This window comes from Choloepus didactylus, chromosome 3, assembly GCF_015220235.1.
Source record: "Choloepus didactylus isolate mChoDid1 chromosome 3, mChoDid1.pri, whole genome shotgun sequence".
In the NCBI taxonomy this organism is placed as follows: Eukaryota; Metazoa; Chordata; class Mammalia; order Pilosa; family Megalonychidae; genus Choloepus; species Choloepus didactylus.
In genome coordinates, this window is record NC_051309.1 from 73,588,279 (window position 1) to 73,612,757 (window position 24,479).

General features: G+C 36.2%; 1 pseudogene; it reads right to left on the bottom strand.

Annotated features, from left to right (window-relative positions):
- The window catches only part of LOC119529484, a 74,238-nt pseudogene that overhangs the window by 2,783 nt on the left and 46,976 nt on the right, over positions 1-24,479 (bottom strand).

The following is a 24,479-nucleotide window of genomic DNA, read 5'->3' on the forward strand; positions in this document are numbered from 1 at the left end:
TATCACTTTTAATAGTACCAAGATAAGATGCACACAAGATTGGTTTAAGTGGTTGCATGTCCTTTTACATAGACTTTGAATTTTGAAGATAAGTATTTTCTTAGAAGGAGGGCTGCTAATAAAATTGAGAATTGCAGCAGCAAAGTAATGTAGTTAACATCTCCAACTGCAAAAATGTTATAAGAGACAAAGAAGGGCACCATATAGTAATAAAAGGGGCAATTCAACAAGAAGAAATAAACAATCATAAATATCTATGTGCCTAATCAAGGTCCTCCAAAGTACATGAGGCAAACACTGGGAAAACTGAAGGGAGTAATAGGTGACTCTACCATTATATGGGGGACTTCAACACACCACTCTCTCCAATAGATAGAACAACTAAACAGAGGATCAATAATGAAACAGAGAAGCTAAATAATATGATAAATGAACTACACCTAAGAGACTTATACAGGACACCACATCCCAAAACTGCAGGATACACATTTCTTTTAAGTGCTCATGGAAAATTCTCAAGGATAGACCATGTGCTGGAGCACAAAACAGGTCTCAATAAATTCAAAAGATTGAAATTATACAAAGTACTCTCTCTGATCATAATGGAATGAAGCTGGAACTCAGATGGAATACAGATGGAAAAAATCCTCAACAAAACTCCAGCAAATCAAATACAAAAGCACATTAAAAGAATTACACACCATTACCAAGCGTGTTTTATCTCAGGGATGCAAGGGTAGTTCAACACGAGAAAATCAATTAATGTACTCCACCAATCAACAAATCAGAAGGGAAAAACCACATGATCATCTCAATCAATGCAGAAAAGACATTTGACAAAATCCACCATCCTTTCTTGGTAAAACACTTCAAAAGTTAGATATGAAAGGAAACTTCCTCCACATGAGGACATGTGTGAAAAACATACAGCTAACATCATACTCAACAGTGAGAGGCTAAAAGTTTTCCTACTAAGGTTAGGAACAAGACAAAGATGCCCACTGTCATCCCTGTTAGTCAACCTTGTGCTACAAGGCCTAACTAGATTAATTAGGCAAGAAAAAGAAATAAAAGGCACCAAAATTGGAAAGCAAGAAATAAAACTTGCACCATTTGCAGAGGATATGATCCTGCATTTAGAAAGTCTCAACAAACCTAGGACAAATTTACTAGAGTTAATAAATGAGATCTTTGAAGTGGCAGGATACAAGGTCAATGAGCAAAATCAATAGCACTTCCATACAATAGTAATCTGCTATCTGAGGAGGTAATTAGGAAAAAATTCCATTCACAATAGCAACTAAAACAATAAATATCTAGGAATAAACTTAACCAAAGATGTAAAGCACCCATACACAGGTAACTACAAAACATTTCTAAAAGAAATCAAAGAAGACTTAAATAAATAGAAAGAACTTCTGTGTTCATGTATTGGAAGGCTAAATATTGTTAATATGTTAATTCTACCCAAACTGATCTACAGATTCAATGCAATACCAATTAATGTCCCAACAGCCTACTCTGAAGAAATGGAAAAGCAAATTATCAAATTTATTTGGAAGACAAAGGGACCTCACTAGCCAAAAACATCTTGAAAAAGAAAAATGGAGTAGGCAAACTCATGCTTCCACTTTAAAGCATATTATAAAGCCACAGTTGTCAAAACAGCATGGTACTGGCATATAGATAGGCATATTGATCAATAGAATTTAATTGAGGGCTCAGAAATAGACCCTCATATCTATAGTCAATTGATTTTTTTTTAATGTATGATTCCTTTTCATAGGACATTTTGGAAAAAGGCAAAACTATAGAGACAGAAAAACAGAGAAGTGGTGTCAGGGACCAAAGGTTGGGGAAGGTATTGACTACAGTTGGGTACAATGTAGTTTTTTGCAGTGATGGAATTCTTCTATATTTTAATTTTTTAAACTTCCAACTTGAAATTTATTCCTCAGACATCACACAGAGAGGAACGATTTTATCCCTATATTTCCTATTGAAATGAATGATTTCAATGGCAAGATCAGTTGATGCTTCTTGGGAGGAGTATGGAGGAAATAAAATGGCCAATGGATGAGGGTCCATATCTGGACATGAGGATTTGGGCTTTGGGCCCACTCCTACAATTTGCCAACTAAATTATCTTGGGCATCTCTAAGACATATGTAATTATATACTCAGAATCTTGTTTTTACCCTCCCAGCCAGTAACTAGCAATAGACATTTTGTAAAAATATTTGAAGAAAATAAAGCTTCTTTGGAAATGACATGGATAAAAATGGACACCTAAAAGTTAAGCAAGTGAATAAAACAAAGATGGAACCAAGACCCCTAATACAGGAAACCTAGTGCTGACCACCTTGGACAAAAAAGAATAAAAAATTCTGAACAACTCAAAACTAGTAATTCAGATGAGAATGGAAAATATCCATGGTTTCACCAGGGAGTTCATAATTACCCTTAGGCTAATTCTATAGAAAATTAAGTATTTTCTTCAGTTTATGGTGACATTTCAATCATTTTCTGTTAACTTGTTTTTTAACCTCCCAAAAGTGATGCTTTAAAGAATATTTCTGTATTCTAAATAGAGACATGTGATACTTGACTTTTGTGGCTCAAAATTATGGTTTCAGAATAGGATAAACCAGGAATATTTCTCACTATAGAATGCAAACTTAGATTGGCTTATTTCATAGTGGCTTATTTCATTCTGTGGAAGTCATGTCATGTCATAATTCTGCATCTCTTTTTGCATTATCAAGTGACCTCAACTCCTAATCTTCATCTTTATATGTCTGGAATCAAATTCTTCCTGTTTCTCCCCCCAAGTCAGTTCTTCTTTGCAATACAGTTATGCAATCATTATCAAAGATCAAGGCTGCTGCATTACAGCTCAACAACTTCAGGTGTTTCTTTCTGAATATTCTAAAACACTAGACACTAAAAAGAAATACCTATATAATGTGTCAGTCACAGTCATTAGTTAAATACTAATTTCTCAGTTACATCTCCTTCCTCTCATTTCATCTTTCTCTCAATATTTAGGGGTAACTGGGCAATGACCTTTTTAACTTCCTTATGCTGGAAAGGGGTATTGACCTTATAGCATAGAGGAATGAAACTGGTCAATGTCTTTGGAGAGACTGGTTCCTCTGGGTTCAGGGCTCATCTGGCATAGGATCAATCTGGAGGCATTAAATTTCTGAAAAAATAAACTTACTAAGGTAAACTTTTATAGAGACTTAGATGGAGCCCAGTGCACTCCTAAGGGTTTTCAGGAATAATGTTGGTTTGGGTTTGGCATACTATAGTATTTGCATTATCTGGCTGAAGCTTGCATAAGAGTAACCACAAGAATGACCTCTTGGTGCTATTTCAAATCTCTTAGCCACTGAAACTTTATTTTGTTACATTTCTTTTCCCCATTTTAGTCCAGAAGGCATTCTCAATCCCTCAGTGCCTGAGCCAAGCTCACCCTGGGAGTCATGTCCCATGTTTCCAGGGTGGATTACACCCATGGAAGTCATGTCCCACGTAGAGTGGAATGTAGTGAGTCTATTTGCAGAGCTGGCTTAAAGACAGAGACCACATTTGAGCAGCAAAAGAAGCTACCTGGAGGTGACACTTAGGTATAATTACATGCAGGCCTAGTTTTGCCATTACAGAAATAAATTTCATAAGGACAATCCTTAAGATTGAGGACTTTGCTTATTAAATTGTGAGTCCCTAGTGCCTGAGAGAGTATCAGGAATTCTCCAGATGGGGGATTTTAATAGTTCCATATTTTTTCTCCATTCACTCAAGGGACTTGGCAAATACTTTTTAAATTTCTGCCCAAATTACTCTGGAATGTATCAGGTTATTACATTAACCTATACAGAATAACAAGGCCTCATTCCCTATTCTAGGTTCCATGTAATTAGGTTGTTTAAAGAAACTAACCAGACAGGGTCAAAGTTAGATAATGTGCTACAGAAAACTAAAATTTTGGACAAAATAAGCATGCTTCCTTTGGTCTCTCACATAAGTTGGAGTTTTGAAATACAGACAATATCATCCTTTACCGTGCATTCTGATTTACCTTTGCCCTAACCAGATTCATTTCATTCATATCTCTAATTGGAGTTTGATCTCATATTCAGCTTCTTTAACAGTCCCTGTATAGAGTAATGATTAGTTATAGAGCTTCAGAATTCTAACTCTGAGTCTCAGATGTCACATAGATACCCAATGTTCCAGGGAACTATCAGGTTACACACAAAAAGCACAGCATCTCAGAATTTAGAAATAAAAATTACAACTTAGAAATAGATATGACTGCTTTAAAAGCTTACAACCTAGGAACCTTTATAATGAGACTTATTTGAGCATTCTATACTCCTTAATCATTGATTGCTCAGTCTCTGCCCACTTCCTATTCCCTGATAACCTAGGCACTAGGACTCAATTCTTTTTCTTCATTATAGTTTGTTTATGTTAGTGAGATCATACAGTATTTGTCCCTTGTCTCTAACTTATTTCACTCAACATAAAATGATTAAAAATGTTCATCTTCCTGCTTTCAGTTCCTCTGGGTACATTCCTAGTAATGGGATTGCTGGATCATTTAGCAATTCTATACTTAGCTTCCTGAGAAACTGCCAAACAGCCTTCTAGAGAAGTGGCAGCATTCTTCATTCCCACCAAAAGTGAATGAGTGTATCTATTTCTCCTCATCATCTCCAGCATTTGTAGATTTCCATTTTTTGTTTGTTTGTTTGTTTTTTGATAATGGCCATTCTAGTAGATGTGAGATGATATCTCATTGTGGTTGTGATTTGCATTTCCCTAATCACTAGTGAAGCTGAGCGTCTTTTCATATTTTTGAGCCATTTGTATTTCCTCTTTGGAAAAGTGTCTGCCCATGTCTTTTGCCCATTTTCAGTTGGGTTATTTGTCTTTTTGTTGTTGAGTTGTAGTATCTCTTTATATTCTGGATATTAAAACCTTAACTGATATGGGGATTTCAAATAATGATTCCCACTGCATAAGCTGTCTTTTCATTCTCCTGACAAAGTCCTTGGATGTGGAAAAGTATTCAATTTTGACGAGATTCCATTTATTTATTTCATTGCTTGTGTTTTGTGTGTAAGGTCAAGGAAACTACCTCCTAGCAAAAGATCCTTAAAATATTTCCCTACATTTTCTTCTAAATGTTTCATGGTATTAGCTCAAATGTTTAGGTTTCTAATCCATTTGGATTTAATTTTTGTATAAGGTTGAGATGTGTGAGATGGCGGTTGTCTATTATTCTTTTGGATATGGATATCCAGTTCTCCAAGCAGCATTTGTTGAAGAAGCTGCTCTGTCTCAGTTCCTTTGACTTGACCACTTTAGAAAAGATCAATTGTAGATGATAGATTCTACTTCTGAACATTCAATCTGATTCCGCTGTTCAGCATAGCTATCTTTCTGCCAGTACCATGCTGTTTTGATCAATATAGTTGTGTAACATGCTTTAAAGTCAGGTAGTGTGACACTTCCCACTACATTTTTCTTTCTCAAGTTATTTTTTCTATTTCCACAAGGAAATTTGGGATTTTAATTGGTATTGCACTGAATCTATAAATCAATTTAGGTAGAATTGACATCCTAACTATATTTAGTCTTCCATATAGACATACCATTGATATACCATGAACATACCATTTTTCTACTTTCAGTTCCTCTGGGTACATTCCTAGTAATGGGATTGTTGGATCATATAGCAATTCTATACTTAGCTTTCATTATTTAGTTCTTCCTTGATTTCTTTTAGCAATATTTTGTAGTTTTCTGTGTTTAGGTCTTTTATATCCTTGGATAAATTTATTCCTAAATATTTGATTCTTTTGGCTGTTATTGTAAATGGAATTTTTTATTCATTTGCTCTTCAGATTGACTAGTATATAGAAACACTACTGATTTTTGTATGTTGATCTTCTATCCTGCCATTTTACAATACTTATTAGCTCTAGTGGCTTTATTGAATATTTTTCAGGTTTTCTATGTATAGAATCATGTTGTCTGCAAACAGTGAAAGGTTTACTTCTTCCTTTCCAATTTGGATGCCTTTTATTTTTTTTTTTCTTGCCTAATTGCTCCAGCTAAAATTTCTAGCACATTGGTGAACAACAATGTGACATTGGGCATCTTTGTCTATTTCCTGATTTTAGCAGTAAAGCTTTCAATCTTTCCCCATTGAGTATGTTAGCTGTCAGTTTTTCATATATTCCCTTTATTACGATGAGGAAGTTTCCTTCCATTTCTACCCTTTGAAGTGTTTTCATCAAGAAAGGATGCTGAATTTTATCAAAAGTCTTTTCTGCAATGATTGAGATGATCAAGTGCTTCTTCCTCTTTAATTTTTTTATGTGGTATATTATGTTAATTGAGTTTCTTCTGCTGAACCACCCTTGTATACCCAGAGTAAACCCAATCAGTCATGGTGTATAATTCATTTAATGTGCTGCTGGATTCAATTTGCAAGTATTTTCTTTTTTGAGGACTATTGCAACTATATTCATTAAAGGCATTGGTCTGTAATTTTCCTTTCTTCCAGTATCTTTACTGGCTTTGGTAAATAAAAAGACAGACAACTCAATTTAAAAACAGGTAACAGGCATTTTTCCAAAGAGGATATACAAGTAGCTAAAAAGCTCTTGAAAGTATGCTCACATTCAGTAGCTATTAGGGAAATACAAATGAAACCCACAACGAAATATCATCTCACACCTACCAGAATGGCTGCTGTTAAACAAAAAGGAAAATGTAAGTGCTGCAGTGGATGTGGAGAAATACGAACTCATTTAATAATGGTGGGAATGTGAAATGGTACACTCACTCTAGAGGATGGATTTACAGTTTCTCAGAAAGCTAGGTGTAGAATTGCCATATAATTTAGCAATCCCAGTACTTGGTATATACTCAGAAGAACTGAAAGCAGGGACACATTCAGGTACTTGCACACTGAGGTTCATAGCAGCATTATTCCCAGTTGCTAAAAGATAGAAATAACCAAAGTGTCCATCAACTGATGAATGGATAAAAAATATATGGTATATACATAACTTGGAATATTATTCAGCAGTAAGAATGAATGAAATCCTGATGCATGCAACATAGATAAGCCTTGAGGACATTGTGTTGAATGAAATAAGTGATATAAAGAAGGACAAGTATTGTATTATCTTACTAATGTGACCTAATTATAATTTGTAAACTCATAGACATAGACTCCAGAGTATAAGTTATCAGAAGATAGAATGGTGCTAGAGAAGGGGGATTGCTTGTTTAAGATATACAGAATTTTTAACTAGGTTGAATTTAAATGTGTGGAAATAGTGGTGATGGTAGTACATCATTGTGAGTAAAAGTAACAGTGCTGCATCATGTACAAATGTGGTGTAGGGGAAGTTTAGAGTCATGTATGTCATGAGAAGGAAAGCCAGAGGTTAAAACATGGGCCTGCATAACACAGTAAGTTTTGTGGTGGATGAAGATTAATAGTACATACATAAAAAATTTCTCCATGAACTGGAAAAAAACGTATGAAACCATTACAAGGAGTTAGTAATAGTGTGGTATATATAAAAAACACACAAGTATTGCAAACTTTGGACTACAGTTAACAGTAGTATCTTAATAATCTTTCATCAACAGTAACAAATGTATCACATCAATGAAAGGGGTCAATGACGGGAGTATAATGGTTGTGGGAGTTTTTGGTTTTCTCTCTTTTCTTTTTCCTGAATAGTGAAAATGTTCTTAAATTGATGTGATGATACAAAACTATGTGATGATATTGTGAGCCACTGATTGTGTACTTTAGATGGATTATATGGTATGTGGCTACATATCAATAAAATGATACTAAAAATAAAATTCTAAAAGAACATTCCAAACCAGAAGTTTATGAGTAATATTTATAAATTTCTGAAGAAAAGAAACTAAGACCAAAGTATACTATACTCAGACAGTGGTCATTCTCACATAAAGACAACAAAACAAACATTGTTAACATCATCACAGAAAACTGAAATCCTTCGCCTTTCATTGAAAAAATCTTTATACTATTCAGAGAGAAGAAATCAATCCAAAAATTCTTTGGAATAAAGAATAATTAAAAGACAGATGGTGAACATTCAATCAACTCAAATATAGCGAAAATACAACAAATATAAGGATAAAAAATGTAATACAAACATCTTAAAATGGTCATATAAATAATACAAATTGTGAATTGCATTATGATAAAATTTAATGAGCACAGATAAAAATAAGGACCTCAAATATTATATAAATGTACTATATTAATTCTCAGGGAATTGTTTAAGAGAAAAAATTAAGAGTAAGGAGATCTGGGAGGCAGGGCAATATGGGAGAGTGGTGAAGTGTAGAATTTAGTCACTCTACTAGGGCAGTGGGTAATTAGCCAGGAAATGTAAGAAACAGCATTTTCAGGGTCTCCAGTGACCAGTCACAGACCGTACACTACTCTGGAATGAGTGGAACAGTGGAGATCACAGGAAAACCTGTATGTTCCCCCAGCCAGGGGTCTGGAATTCCTCCCTGCCCAGACCCCATGGACTCTCTTACAGCTGGCTCTCTAAAGGAAAAAAAAAAGAAAAATCTGCTGGGATCAAGAAGGGGGTGAACCCCAGCCTCAACTGCAGATTTAATAAATAAATTAATAGATTAACTCTTGGGGTGCAGTGTTCACACTCCTGGAGAAGGACTGGGCTCTGGGAAAGAGAGACCATAGAAGGAGGCACACATCCCTTGGCTCCAAAAAGGCTTGTTTGTTTATCTACATTTTGTACCTTTTCTTTTCTAGCTCCCTGACTCCTTATCTTTTAACATTTAAATAGCCCCCTGGCAAGGGCAGAATTAAAGCTGTTGGACAGTAACTATCCAGGTAATAGCCTAAAGTGCATATCTTTAAATACTCTATAGTGACACTGAGAAAACTTGGTGGCTTCAGAAAGGCTTAAAAAGGAATTTTCTTTTCTTTCTCTTTTTTTTATTCTTTTTTAAATAACTATTCTAAGTAGCTCTTTTCAGAAAGCCTGATATTTGCAACTCACCCTTAGACCCAGACAACAGAGAGCCGGGATAAGTCTGACAGACAAAGCAATGAAATTAGCAGGAGAGACAATTCCCTAAAGGGCATAAGTTCCTCTAGAAAAGGGGGGCATTATCCAGCTTCAGGGGCAGCCCTCCTCCAGGGAACTCAGACCCCAAGGTCTGGAAAATAGAAACCAGCTTCAGTCAGCCATGCCCCTGATAGGGAGCAAGTCTTCAGAGAACTAAATGAATCACACCTCTTTACACTGGTGGGGAGCTGCAGGCTGATAAGCACCACCTGCTAGATAGGATAGGAAAAGTGTAGACTCTAGAGGCCTCAAAGAGGGTCTCATTTTCAGGGAAACTCCATATCCTCCAGAGAGGTCCTCTCTCTGGACTGGGTAAAGCTGACTGGGGTTGACCACATCTGAGAAAAGCCTCTCACAAAAAGGCTACATAGAGGCAGGGGAAGAAACAGAAAAGCAAGACATGAAAAATTCTTATCAAATAAATAGAGCCAAAGTTAGAGGTCTAGAATAAGTTGAACAGAACCCCAAAGGATAGAAAACAAACCAACCAACAAGAAAAACCTACAAAAAAAGAGCGAAAATGAGCTCCAGAGTAAACTATTCAAGAAAACCAGAAGCCTAGGGAGCTTAAATTAATGGGTGATACTAGGCAACATGAAAATACTGACCACCCAATGGAACAACCTGAGATACAGGAGTTGAGACAATGAATTAACGATGTTCAAACAAATGTCCTAAATCAATTCAATGAATTGAGGGAAGATACAGCAAAAGAGATGAAGGATATAAAGAAGACACTGGATGACAATAAAGAATTCATAAGCTTGAAAAAGCAAATGGTAGAACTTATGGGAATGAAAGGCACAACAGAAGAGATGAAAAACAAAATGAAGGGATACAACAGTAGACTTGAACAGGCAGAAGAAAGGATCAGTGAACTGGAAGACAAGACATTTGAATTCACACACATAAAAAAAAAAACAGATACAGAAAAGAATGGAAAAATATGAGTAGGGTGTTAGCTGAGTGATGACATAAAGTGCATGAATATACATGTTATGTGTGTCCCAGGAGGAGAAGAGAACGGAAAGGGGGCAGAAAGAATAATAGAAGAAATATTCACTGAAAACTTCCCAACTCTTATGAAAGACAGAAAATTACAAATTCAAGAATTACAGTATAACCCAAACAGAAGAGATCCCAATAGACCTACTCCAAGACACTGATCAGATTGTCCAATGTCAAAAAGAAAGAGAGAATTCTGAAAGCATCAAGATAGAAGAAATCCATCACATACAAGAGAAGCTCGATAGGACTATGTACAGATTTCTCCACAGAAATAATAGAGACAAGAAAGCAGTGGAATGATATATTTAAGATACTGAAAGAAAAACTGCCAAACAAGAATTCTATAGCTGGCAAAACTGTCCTTCAAAAATGAGGAGGAATTTAAAATATTTTCAGACAAACAGATACTTAGAAAGTTTGCAAATAATAGACCAGTGCTACAAGAAATACCAAAGAGAGTGCTACAGAATGTTAGGAAAAGACAGGAGACAGAGGTTTGGAGAAGATTGTACAAATGAAGATTACTAGGAAGGGTAAAAGGAGAGAGAGAGAGAAAAAAAAAATAAGACAAGACATATAAAATCCAAAAGGCAAATGGTAGAAGAAAATACTGCCCTTACAGTAATAACACTAAATGTTAGTGGATTAAAATCCCCAATAAAAAGACATATACTAGCAAAATGGATTTAAAAATGGGACTCTTCTATATGTTGTCTTCAAGAAACTCACTTTAGACCCAAGGACAAATATAGGCTGATAGTGAAAGTTGGGGAAAGATATATCACCCAAACAACAACCAGAAAAAAGCAGGAGCAGATATATTAGTATCAGACAAATTAGACTTCAAAAGGGAAACAATTAAAAGAGACAAAAAAGGATACTATTTATTAATAAAAGGATCAATTCATCAAGAAAACATAACAATCAGAAATATTTATGCACCAGGCCAGAGTACTGCAAAATACATGAAGCAAACACTGACAACAATGAAAGGAGAAGTAGATACCTCTACAATAATAGTCAGAGATTCAATACACTGCTCTCATCAATGGAAGGAACATCTAGACAGAAAATCAATAAGGGAATGGAGATGTTGAATTTTACAATAAATGAATAAATTTGACATATATTTGTAGACGACTGCAACCCACAACAGCAGGATACACAATTTTCTCAAGTGCTCATGGAACATTCTTTAGGATAGACCACATATTGGGTCACAAAGCAAGTCTCAACAAGTTAAAAAATATTGCCATTATACAATACGATTTCTCTGACCATAACGGAATAAAGTTGGAAAAATATAACAGGCAGAAGGTCATAAAATTCACAAACATATTGAGGCTAAAGAACACACTCTTAGGAAACCAGTTGCTGTAAAGGAGAGGCTAGGCCTCCCTGTAATTGTGCCTAAGAGCCTCCTCCCAAATGCCTCTTTGTTGCTCAGATGTGGCCCTCTCTCTCTACCTAAGCCAACCTGAAAGGTGAAATCACTGCTCTCCCCCCTACGTGGGATCAGACAGCCAGGGGAGTGAATCTCCCTGGCAACGTGGAATATGACTCCCAGGGAGGAATGTAGACCCAGCATCATGGGATGGAGAACATCTTCTTGACCAAAAGGGGGATGTGAAAGGAAATGAAATAAGCTTCAGTGGCAGAGAGTTTCCAAAAGGAGCCGAGAGGTCACTCTGGTGGGCACTCTTACGCACAATTTAGACAACCCTTTTTAGGTTCTAATGAATTGCGGTAGCTGGTGGTAGATACCTGAAACTATCAAGCTACAACCCAGAACCCAGGAATCTTGAAGACAACTGTATAAAAATGTAGCTTATGAGGGGTGACAATGGGATTGGGGAAGCCATAAGGACCACACTCCCCTTTGTCTAGTTTATGGATGGATGAGTAGAAAAATAGGGGAAGGAAACAAACAAACAAACAAACAGACAAGGGCACCCAGTGTTCTTTTTTACTTTAATTGCTCTTTTTCACTTTAGTTATTATTCCTGTTATTTTTGTGTGTGTGCTAATGGAGGTGTCAGGGATTGATTTAGGTGATGAATGTACAACTATGTAATGGTACTGTGAACAATCGAATGTAAGATTTGTTTTGTATGACTGTGTGGTATGTGAATATGTCTCAATAAAATGAATATTTAAGAAAAAAAAAAAAAAGAAAACCAGTGAGTAAAGGAGGAAATTACAAGTGAAATTATTAAATACCTCAAGGCAAATGACAATGAAAATGCAGATATCAAATGTTATGTAATGGAGCAAAGGTGATGCTGAGAAGAAAATTTATTGCCCTAAACACCTATATTAAAAAAGAAGAGAGAGCAAAAAATGAGGAATTAACTGTTCACCTTGAAGAACTAGAGAAAGAACAGCAAACTAACCCCAAAGCAAACAGAAGGAAAGAAATAACAGAGATTAGCACATAAAAAAATGAAATTGAGAACAGAAGAACAATAAAGAGAATCAAAAAAAAACGGAAGCTGATTCTCTGAGAAAATAAACAAAATTTATGGACCCCTACCTAGGCTAACAAAAAAGAGAGTGGATGTAAATAAATAAAAACAGAAATGGGAAAGGAGATATAACTGCTGACCCTGCAGAAACAAAGGAGATAATGAGAGGCTATTAAGACCAACTATATGCTAATAAACTTAGATGAAATGAACAACTTCCTAGAAAAGCAGAAACAACCAGCATTGACTCAGGAAGAAATAGATGACCTCAACAGACCAATCACAAATGAAGAAACTGAGTCAGTCCTCAAAAAGATCTCAAAAAACAAAAACCTAGGACAAGAGGGCTTCACATGTGAATTATAAGAAACATTCAAGAAAGTATTAGTACCAATCCTGCTCAAACTCTTCAAAAAATTGAAGATGAGGGAAAGCTACCTAATTCATTCTATGAAGCCAATATCACCCTAATACCAAAGTCAGACAAAGATGCTACAAAAAAAAAAAGAAAGAAAATTATAGACCAATCTCTTTAGTGAATATAGATGCAAAAGTCCTCAACAAAATAATTACAAATCAAATCCAGCAGCACGTTAAAAGAATAATACAACACAACCAGGTAGGATTTATTTCAGGTATGCAAGGCTGGTTCAACACAAGAAAATCAATTAACGTAATATACCACATCAATAAATCAAAGCAGAAGAACCACATGATCATCTTGATTGATGTAAAATGGCATTTGACAAAATTCATCATCGTTTCTTGATGAAAACACTTCAAAGGATAGGAGTAGAAGGGAATTTTCTCAATATGATAAAGGCAATATATGAAAAACCCACAGCTAAGATCATACTCAATGGGGAAAGACTGAAAACTTTCCCTCTAAGCTCAGGAATAAGACAGGGATGCCCAGTCTCACCATTGTCATTTAACATTGTGCTGGAAGTTCTAGCTGGAGTAATTAGGCAAGAAACAGAACTAAAAGGTATCCAAATTGGAGAGGGAGAAATAAAACTCTCACTGTTTGAGCATAACATGATTCTATACATAGAAAATCCAGAAAAATCTACAGCAAAGTTACTAGAATAATCAGTGAATAGAGAAAGTGGTAGGCTACAAGTTCAACATGTAAAAATTTGTAGTGTTTCTATACACAAGTAATGTGCAACAAGAGGAGGAAATCAAGAAGGAAATTTTGTTTACAATCATAACCAAAACAATCAAATATTTAGGAATAAACTTAACCAAGGCCACAGAAGACCTATACAGAGAAAACTACAAGAAACTGCTAAAAGAAATTGAACAGGACCTAAAAGAATGGAAGAACATACTTATGTTCATGGATTGGAAGACTAAATATAGTTAAGATGTCAATTCTACCTAAACTGATTCATAGATTCAATGCCATAAAAATTAAAATCCCAACAACTTACTTTGCAGAAATTGAAAAACCAATAACCAAATTTATTTGGAAGGGTAAGGTGCCCCAAATAGCCAAAAATATTTTGAGAAAGAGGAACAAAGTGAGAGTCTCACACTACCTGACTTTGAAACATATTACAAAGTTACAGTGGTCAAAACAGCATGGAACTGGCATAAGGATAGATATACTGACCAATGGAATCAAATTGAGTGCTCAGAAACAAACCCTCACATCTACAGACAATTGATCTTCAATAAGACAGTCAAGCTAAAGCAACTGGGACAGCATAGCCTCTTCAATAAATTGTGTTTGGAGAACTGGATATCCATTTCCAAAAGAATGAAAGAGGACTTCTATCTCACACCTTATACAAAAATTAACTCAAAATAGATCAAAGACCTGAACATTAACACTGACAACATAAGACTCCTAGAAGAAAATGTACGGCAATATCTTAAAGATCTTGTGGTAGGAAGTGGTTTCTTAAACCTTATACCCAAAGCATTAGCAACCAAAGAACAAATAGACAAATGGGATCTCCTCAAAATTAAACACTTTTGTACATCAAAGAACTTTGTCAGAAAAGTAAAAATGCAGCCTTCACAATGGCAGACAATATTTGGAAACCACATATTAGATAAGGATTTAATATCCCAAATATATAAAGGGATCCTACAACTCAACAACAGAAAGATAAACAACCCAATTTAAAAATGGCCAAAATTCACTGGAAGACACTTCTGAAGAGGAAGTAGAAATGGCTCAAAAACATGAGAAACTTCTCAAGTTCACTGGCTGTTAGGGAAATGCAAATCAAAACCACAATGAGATATCATCTCACACCTACCAGAATGGCTGTTATCCAAAAATCAGAAATTAAAAATTCTGGAGGGGATATGGAGAAAGTGACAGTCTTATTCACTGCTGGTGGGAATGTAGAATGGTACAACCACTTGCAAAGGCAGTGTGGCAGTTCCTCAGGAAGCTAAGTATAGATTTGCCATATGACCCAGCTATTCCATTGCTAGTTTATATTCAAAGGAACTGAAAGTTAAGACATGAATGGACATTTGTAAACTGATGTTTATAGCGGCATTATTCACAGTTGCCAAGAGAAATGTCCATCAACAGATGAGTGGATGGGAAAACTGTGACATATACACCCTATGGTTCATTATGCAGCTGTAAGACAGAATGAGGACATGGAACATATAATAACGTGGATAATCCTTAAGGATGTTATGTTGAGCAAAGTTAGTGAGAAACAAAAGGACAAATACTGTATGGTCTCACTAATATGAACTAAAATTAATGAGTAAACTTTGAGAGTTAAAAGCTGATAACACAGGCTACCAGGAGATAGAAAGAGGGTGGAAATAGGCCATTTGATGCTGAAGGACTACAGAATGTTCAGCAGGATTGATTGTATAGATCCAAAAATAGTTGGCAGAATACTGTGTGATGGTAGCACAATTTTGTAAGTACACCGAACAAAGATGCCTGTGAGTAAAGCTGAAAGAGGAGGGCTAGGGGCATGCATGACACCAGAGGTAAAGACAGATGGTGAAGACTGAGACTGTATAACTTAGCAAAAACTGGAGTGGCCCATGACCGTGACTGAATGTACAAATAAAAAAGGGTTTTAACATGTGGGAGAATAAATGAATGTCAACAATGCAAAGTATTGAAAAAGGGATGGTATTGGGGAAAAAGTATAATTAAAGCACACTGGAGTCTATGGTCAACAGTAACATTATAATATGCTTCCATTAAATGTACCAAAGGCAATATACCAAAGCTAAATGTGCATGACTGGGGGATATGGGGAGGGATATGGGATTCTTGGTAGTGGTGTTGTTGTCTGCCCTTACTATTATATTATATGATAGTTTATTTCTATTTTTACTATCTTTTTCTATTATTCTTTAAAAAAAACTGTTTTCATAGTAATCAATAGTTTAAGTGCTGAGTGTGGTGATAAATGCACAACTATATGACGATACCATTAATGACTGTACACTGTGGGTAATTGTACTGTATATGAATATATCTCTATAAAATTGTAGGAAAAAATATACATAGGGATAAAAGTGCTGGGGAAAAAAAAAACATGGACAGAGGGATGTACGTATTTACTATTGGTAAGGAGGCAGAATGGTATAGCCTCTCTGGAGGACAGAGTGGTGGTTCCACAAGAAGTTAAGTATGTAGGTGCAATTCCTGCAACCTTGTTATGGGATATATTCTTGGAAGATCTGAGAAGAGGAGCATGTATAGACCTTTGCACACTGATGTTTATGGAGGCAGTATTCATGATTTGCAGTGGGTGGAGGTGCCCTGAGGGTACATCGACTGAGGAACAGAATGGTGACCTGTGGTGTATGGAATATTGAGCAACTGCCAGGAGGAGTGAAGCTGTGAGACATGCATCGAGGTGAATGGATCCTGTAGACAGCATTTTGAATGAAATACTCCAGAAACAAAGGCAAACAGTATGATGCCTCACCAATATGGACTAACTACAATGTATAAATTCATAATTGAATCTTAGAGCACAGTTTATCAGGGAAACGCTTAATGTAATGGGTCCCTAGATTATAAGCTTGTATAGCAGTCACATCTATTCCTGAATTGTAATGGTTATGTCTAAATTCTGAGATGCTGATCCCTTTATGTATAACCTGATCAGTCTCTGGAACTTTGGGTATCTGTGTGACACCTGAAACTCAGAGCTAGAGCTTGGCAGATATGAATGTCAGTAATGGCGCATACAGCAACTGTTAAAAAAGCTGAAAAAGGGTCCAGACTTCAATTAGAGATATAAATGAAGCAGATCTGGTAAGGACTAGGGCAAATTGGCCAAAGGGTAAAGGATTATATGGGCTGTGTTTTTAAACTTCAGCTTCTTTATAAGACCAAGGGAAGAGATGTTTATTTGGTGCAGGATCAATATTTTCTAAACAATTTAAGTTCTACAGCTTGCTCAAGCACCATAATTACATGGAACTTTGAACAGGAAGTGAGATCTGGTAGGTCTGTTTAGGTTAGTGTGAAATAGTGACATATCCCAAAGTAATTTGTTCAGAGAATAAAAATAGATATGTAGGCCCCTATGAATTGCTGGGGGAAAATGCAGAAGTGTTGGACTTCCTCACCTGGGTTGTTGCTGATGTTCTCACAAAGATTGTGGACTGACAGTTTGGTATGCTGAGCTCTCTATCTTGGGGCTTGCCCCTATGAAGCTTGTTACTGCAAAGGAGAGGCTAAACCTGCTTATAATTTTGCCTAAGGGTCTCCCCCTGACTGCCTCTTTGTTACTCAGATGTGATCCTCTCTCTCTAGCTAAGTCATGTCAGCAGATGAACTAGCTGCCCTCCCCGCTATGTGGAGCCAGACTCAGGGGTTTAAATGTCCCTAGCAATGCAGGATATGACTCCAGGAGATGAACCTGGACATGGCATTGCAGGACTGAGAACATCTTCTTGATCAAAAGGGGGGATGCGAAATGAAACAAAATGAAGTGTCAGTGGCTGAGATATTTCAAATGCAGTTGAGAGGTCACTCTGGTGGACATTCTTCTGTACTATATAGATATCCCTTTTTAGGTTTTAATGTATTGGAATAGCTAGAAATAAACACCTGAAACTATAAAACTCCAACCCAGTAGCCTTGACTCTTGAAGATGTTTGTGTAACTATGTAGCGTATAAGGGATGACAGAGTGATTGTGAAAACCTGTGGATCACACTCGCTTTTTCCAGTGTATGGATAGATGAGTAGAAAAGTGGGGACTAAAACCAAGTGAAAAATAGGGTGTGATGGGTGTATGATTTGGGTGTTCTTTTTTACTTATATTTTTTATTCTTATCTTTTTCTTTCTGGTTTAAGGAAAATGTTCAAAAATAGATTGGGATGATGAATGCATAACTATATGTTGGTGCTGTGAACACTTGATTGTATACAATGGATGACTGCATGGTATGTGAATGTATCTCAATAAAACTGAATTAAAGGGAAAAAAGAATAAGGAGATCTATCTAAAATTAAATACACATATAGTTTTATTTCAATTCATTTTTCAGTTAAATAAAATGGTATTATATTTAAAGATATTATTTTAAACAACCACATATAGTTCCAACAATATGTATAAAATTATTTATTTATCTACATCACTCCTCTTGTATTATGTGCATAATGATGAATGGTTTACATTCTGTGTTGATAGTGATCATTTCAGAATGGCTACTATCAGGCAAATTATCTCTTTCATTTCTGTTCTTACTGAATGGTTTATAATGTATAAATTAGACAGTGTGTGTACATATATATATGTAGGTGTGTGTGTGTATGTGTATATGTTTACCAAAATAAAGAGATCTTTCTGGAAAAACTCTGAGAATTTATATAAGCCATAACACTATATATTCATTTTGAAAAATATTTTGATAGAATATCTGTGGTCATCATTTTTTTATTGCAATTTCAGTAAAGAACTTAGTTTGGGAAAAACACAAAACAGTGACTTTTATGTTTTTCATATTATGGTGGTTATTAGAAAATAAGCCATTTACAAAAATTACATGTTTTTAAAGAGCAGACTAGAAATATTCCCTTTGCTTTGTTCCTTCCTTCTAAGTGAGGCTCAGCTCACACACTGGGCCTTTGGGAAGGTCACTTCAAGCTTCTAAGGACTGTCTGCCTTGGGGTCAGGCTTCAGGGCAGGGCCTGGGGGCTGCAAGTGAGGAGCCAGGTGAGCCAACAGCTCCCTGTCTGCTGCTGACAGCTCATCCCCAGGCTTTGGCACATGCTCCCTCTCTGAGTCGGGAAGGTGAGGGCTGAGGGGTCTGCAACCTCCTTGAGGAGCTGGCCATAGCCCATTCAGGGTGGGGGGTATGGGGACCTGAGCCTCCAACTCTCCATCTATAGAGTAAACGTGGGTTTCTGTGAATTACAGATAGTTTAACACATCGGGCTTCTGAATAAGCACCCACTGAGGAGTGTTTCTGTGGTTATGCACAGATCTGCTGCGTTGGGCTATGAGAAGGGGTGCACTGTGCCAGAGGCCTCCAGAGAAGTGAAGCCTGAGGCAGGGGTCGTGCTGTGCCTGATCCTCAGGGTCTGAGGTCCCTAGTGGCCAGGAGAGGGTGGGGGTGGGTTGATCCCACCCCATCTCAGGCCTCTTCACATAAATCTCAGAAATTATTGTTTACTTTGAAAGGAGACAACAGTCCTGACTGGGCAGGCCCGGCCTGGATTGTGCTCATGGCTGCATTTCCAGGGTCCAGTGTGGGACCGGCAAGTGGTAGCAAGGAGAGGGTGCATCAGAACTTCCTCAATGTTAACATTGGACATTTTCTAATATGATGTTTAACACATCCATGGTGACTCTTTAGAGAGCAGCTGTACTTACGAGGGTTCGTTAGTGACTGTTCTCAAAGCTCTGAGCAAATCTGCACTTGTCATTGTGTTCATGTTCACGTCCACAGCTGCTCCTTTGGCCTTCAAGTGTGCGATGTTATCAGGCTGATCAGCAAACAGGGGAATTCCCACCAAAGGGACCCCCGTGATAAATAGCTTCATAGATTCCATTCAGTCCACCATGAGTGACAAAAGCTTTTGTTTTGGGATGACCTAGTTTGGGAGATAGGTGAGATGTGGGGTAGAATTTCGTTACAACATGTTAACATAATTTCAGAGACAGAAGGGGAAAAAACAACAGTCTAGGAGGAAATATATTGTATAAACATATTGTATAAAAGCCAAACACCTGACGCTTTGCTTCCAAAGAAAAATCGCAACTTTGGAAATCCTGACTTAACACCCCTGCATTGTCAGGAAGGTTTTTACTGGACAGATGCTATCTGATCTGAGCATGAAACTTGAAGAATTATGAGTCTGAACTGAAGATACATGTAAGTCAACAATCGGAGGCATAAATCTATAAAAGTTGTGGACAATTATTAAATTATATCTGATTTAAAACAGGAAATAAAATGTGAAACTTTACAATTGTTAAACAAGACTTTAATTTCTTTGCTTTAAACAGTTACTCGATTTGTCCCTCGTGCAACACTAAAGCTTTTCCTCCTCATAACCTTACCAAGAAGATCATTCTGGGGCATCCAGTCATAGAGCCGAGTATTGGCTCCTAATGTGGCTGGTGTTTTTCCTTTGTATCTCCATAAAACCTGCACAAGAAAATGAATTAATTTCACAAGTAAAACCCCAAGACTATGGCATTTTCATGCTTTAGAACTATTTATAAATCACATAATCACAGTTCACATCCTACTTCAGGTGGTAGATGAGAGGGAGTATAAAATAGGTTCTTTGCAAACAGTGAATGAATTAGTAGGGTGGTTTGAAACCATCTTTTTACAGGGATTATTAATAGTCTTTTAGGTATAGTATCATTTTGACAGTTATTCATTAAAAGATTTGGGTAGTGAGATTGCAAGTGGATGAAAAATAAATTAATATTGGTTCAATCAAATTATAGAGTCAAAATTTTTCCAGAAAACATGAATATCTGTGTAAATTTAAGTCCTGGGCCACACTCTCATGTTCCAATTTTATTGTTTTATCACAAAATCATACTGCCATTTGTCATTTAAGAAGTTGAGATAATGAGATCATAGGAGCAAAATTAGAAAATCAAAAGAACAGTTTAATGAATCAGGGTTGGGTGTTAAAATTTATTGTGGACAATATAACTTCTGTGTAAATCTGTCACTTTGGACATCCTAACTCTCATGTTTCAAATGTAATGTTTTTCATAAATATAATTGGTTTTATATTTTGTGTCTCTTATCTGAATGATTGGTTTCATTTCTTTCTCCCTTCCTTAGTCCCACCTTCTCTTCTTCTCCTCCTCCCTCCCTCCTTCCCTCTGTCCTTCCCTCCCTCCTTCCCTCCCTCCTTCCCTTCCTTCCTCCCTCCCTTCTTTCCTTTTTTTTTTTTTTAATAGTTTTTTTTGAATGAGAATGAGATGAGGGGTTTGCTTTCATTCCATTCTTGTATGAAGTTTCTAGTGAGGCTATGAACCTTTTGTTTCATGCTCTTTATGCTTTGGGAAGTCTGTTAGACTAATCTGAGATTAAATAATAAAGAAAGATATAGATGTCCTATACATTTAACTAAAGATATTTAAACACAAAATCAAAGTTTTAATATATTCAATTAGCATACTTGTTCTATAGAATGTCATGTGTTTTAAAAATGATCAAAATAAAAAGAACCCTTGGATATTCCATAAATAGTTGTATGCAAATCTAGACTGCTTCTCCTAACCCTTCTATACTTGAATAGAGTCCTAAGAATACCTAGAGGTGTGGAGTATATTATTGAGCATAATTCCTCTCTACTCTCGGTCATTTTGGCTCTCCCTAACCAAGACCTTGGATATAAAATACTTCAGAACTATTGTCAGTAGTCAGACAATCCCTTATTTTCAAATACTGAAATACTGATCGGGGCCTAATGCTTTCATATTTGTTAACTTTAAAATACATGACTACAAAAATATATCTCCGCAGTAATTCCAAGACTGAGTAAAGAAACGATCAAATGTTCCTAAGTGCACTGTTAATATTTAATGAATTTTTACTTAATGCTCTTGCTAGTTATCCATAATAACTATATCTTGCTAGTTATGCACAATAAATAATATTCTATAATTAGTTCCCACATTCTATTCAGAGGAGCACTTGTGACTACATTCTCTTTCCAATTCTTATAGTAACTGCCTGGGGTGACTTGGAGCTATGTACCTCAGAAAAACATTCTTTATCTTAATCCATTCCATTGGATGTGAACCCATTATAAATGGACGTTTTGAAAAGGTTACTTCATTTATGGGATGGCCAAACTGAATCAGGATGGGTCTTAATCCTATCACTGGAGTCCTTGATTAGCAGAATGAAATTCAGGTAGAAAGAGGGAAAGCCACAAGAAGAAGTCAGAAGGCAATGGAACCCAGAGAAACCAGGAGAGTCCACCATATGCATAGCTATATGACAGAAGGGCCAAGGACCAAGAATCGCCAACATCTAGCCCCAGAATGCCAGTAATCAAACAACACTTGATGACTCCTTTATTGGAATTCTAGCCTCAAACTTGTGGTCCAATAAATTCCTGTTTTTAAGCCAAGCCATTGCATGGTATTTGTTTTCACAGATAGGAAATTCAAACAGTTTTTGGTACCAGCAAGTGGGGCACAGCTATTAAAAATAGCTAAAATGTGGAAACGGGTTTGGAATTGGATAATGGGTAAAGGCTGGAAGAACTGTGATGTGATTGATAGAAGACTAGAGACTGTTGGTAGAAATATGGATGCAAAAAGTCCTTTCAATGAGGCCTTAGAAGGAACGGATGAATGTGCTATTGGAAATTGAAAAAAAAGTGGTCCTGTTTAGGAAACTAAAGCAAGGTCCACAAGATAAGCAATTGAACTAACCTTCTGTGGAATCTGGGCAAAGGCAGAGGCAATGAGATTGGCCTTTTCTTCTGTGAGGTTTGTGACCATTGACCCAAGAGAAAACACCACAACACCATCTTCACCCGAGCTCTGGACAAATTCTTCCATTTCCTGCAAAGAAAAATAGCTCTATTACAAACGTACAACATCAATAGAAAAAAGTAAGGTTCACCTACATTTCTTAACTTGAAGATTCAAGCAAAGTATAAAAACCATTGTTAGAAAGGCTTATTAAAAGTTAGAAGCATCTAATATCTTTAGGAGGAAATATAAACTGATACTTATGGCTTAAATATATAATCAGTGATTACTAGGATAGCCATTAAATGAAATCTCTATACAACAGCAATAGGTGATAAAAAGTAGGGTAGCACTTTTCCTGGTTGATGGACACTGTTATCCCCCAGGTTTAAATTTACCAAACAACTGAGTTTGTAAACTTATAAAAATATTATTTGGAAGCAAGCCCAAGGAAGGGTCCTGAAGTGGGCTTCTGGAACTTTCAGCAAGCTATTTTTCATCCAATAAATTATTACCAAATTGATCATCTTTCCTTTCAGACAGAAGTTCAGGATTATCTTTCACAAGCTTACACTTTACAGATTAATTGGGTGAAGAAGAATTTTGTTAGAAAAGGAACATATAATAATTTCTTTTAAAAGAGGATAAATTGTCTGATGCTGTTATGCCATAAAAAATATTATGAAACAGTGCTATTTTTGGCATCCTGATGTATAAAATTCCCACCACAGTGGAATACTAACTTCAGGCCTTCAATTGGACCTTATCCCAGAATTGACATGTAATTCCCTGTGTCAACACTTATACTTGTGCAAGTTTGGCACTGCAGCCTCTGGGTTTGCAGTCATTCATTTCATAATATCTGTGAGTGCTACCCTCTAAGTATATGTCATATATTCCCTGTGAAACTGTTTGTAGCACCTCTGGAGTTACTATGGTTCTCAATTTGCAGATATTAAAATAATCAGGGGAGGGGACGTATATGAGGTGAACATAGAATGCTATTTCTCAGCTTGCCTAATGTTAGAGGAACATCTCAGTAGCCACAGAAATTGGTGTTTTACTATTTTGATTTATCTACTCTAAACAAATGTGTGTGCGTTTGTGTACAAATGTATATAAAAACATAGATATGTATCAGTTGAGTTTTTGACCTTGATTTCACTATACTGGAGTGTCATTTTAATTTTTGTAATCCCAGTATTATTTTTATTCTGTGCATTTATTGACTGACATAAATCATTCATAGGTGTCATAAACCATGACTTCCCAAACTTCTATATCAATAGGTACACTGAATTTGAAAGAGAATAATTATCTCCCTCTTGCATAAATTACCTGATATGTTTTTATGAAATCATGAGATTCATGTGGTATGTTTGTGTGTATCAGGGGAAGGTGGAGGTGGGAGGCTGTGAAGGTGGAAGGAAAAGCATAGTAGTGTATAATGAGAGAGGATCTAGAGAGCCATGACAAAGTCACATCTCTTTCTCAATCTGTAGTTGGATAGTGGTTCATTATCGCCCATAAGAACAACTCTCAATAGAGCTTGATTTGCAAGTATAATTCACTGGTATCAAAAGGATATTCACAATCCTCAAAACAAATTTCATACATCAATATGCACCTGATCATAAAAAGAAATAAAGAACTCTCCTGGCAAGAAGTAACATTTACTCTGATATATTCCTAAGGAGATTTTGGTCATTTTCCCACAACCTCAGTAAATAGGATCTGTATTCTTATTACCTATTGATAACTAAATACAAGATTCTTATCATGCTTGTTTATTACTCTCTTTGATTCTCAGTACTATTAACTTCCAACATTCCTGGAACTCTACATTTATACTTTGGTGTATGGTATAGAATTTTATTTTTCACTCCCAAAACTCATGCTGATAAA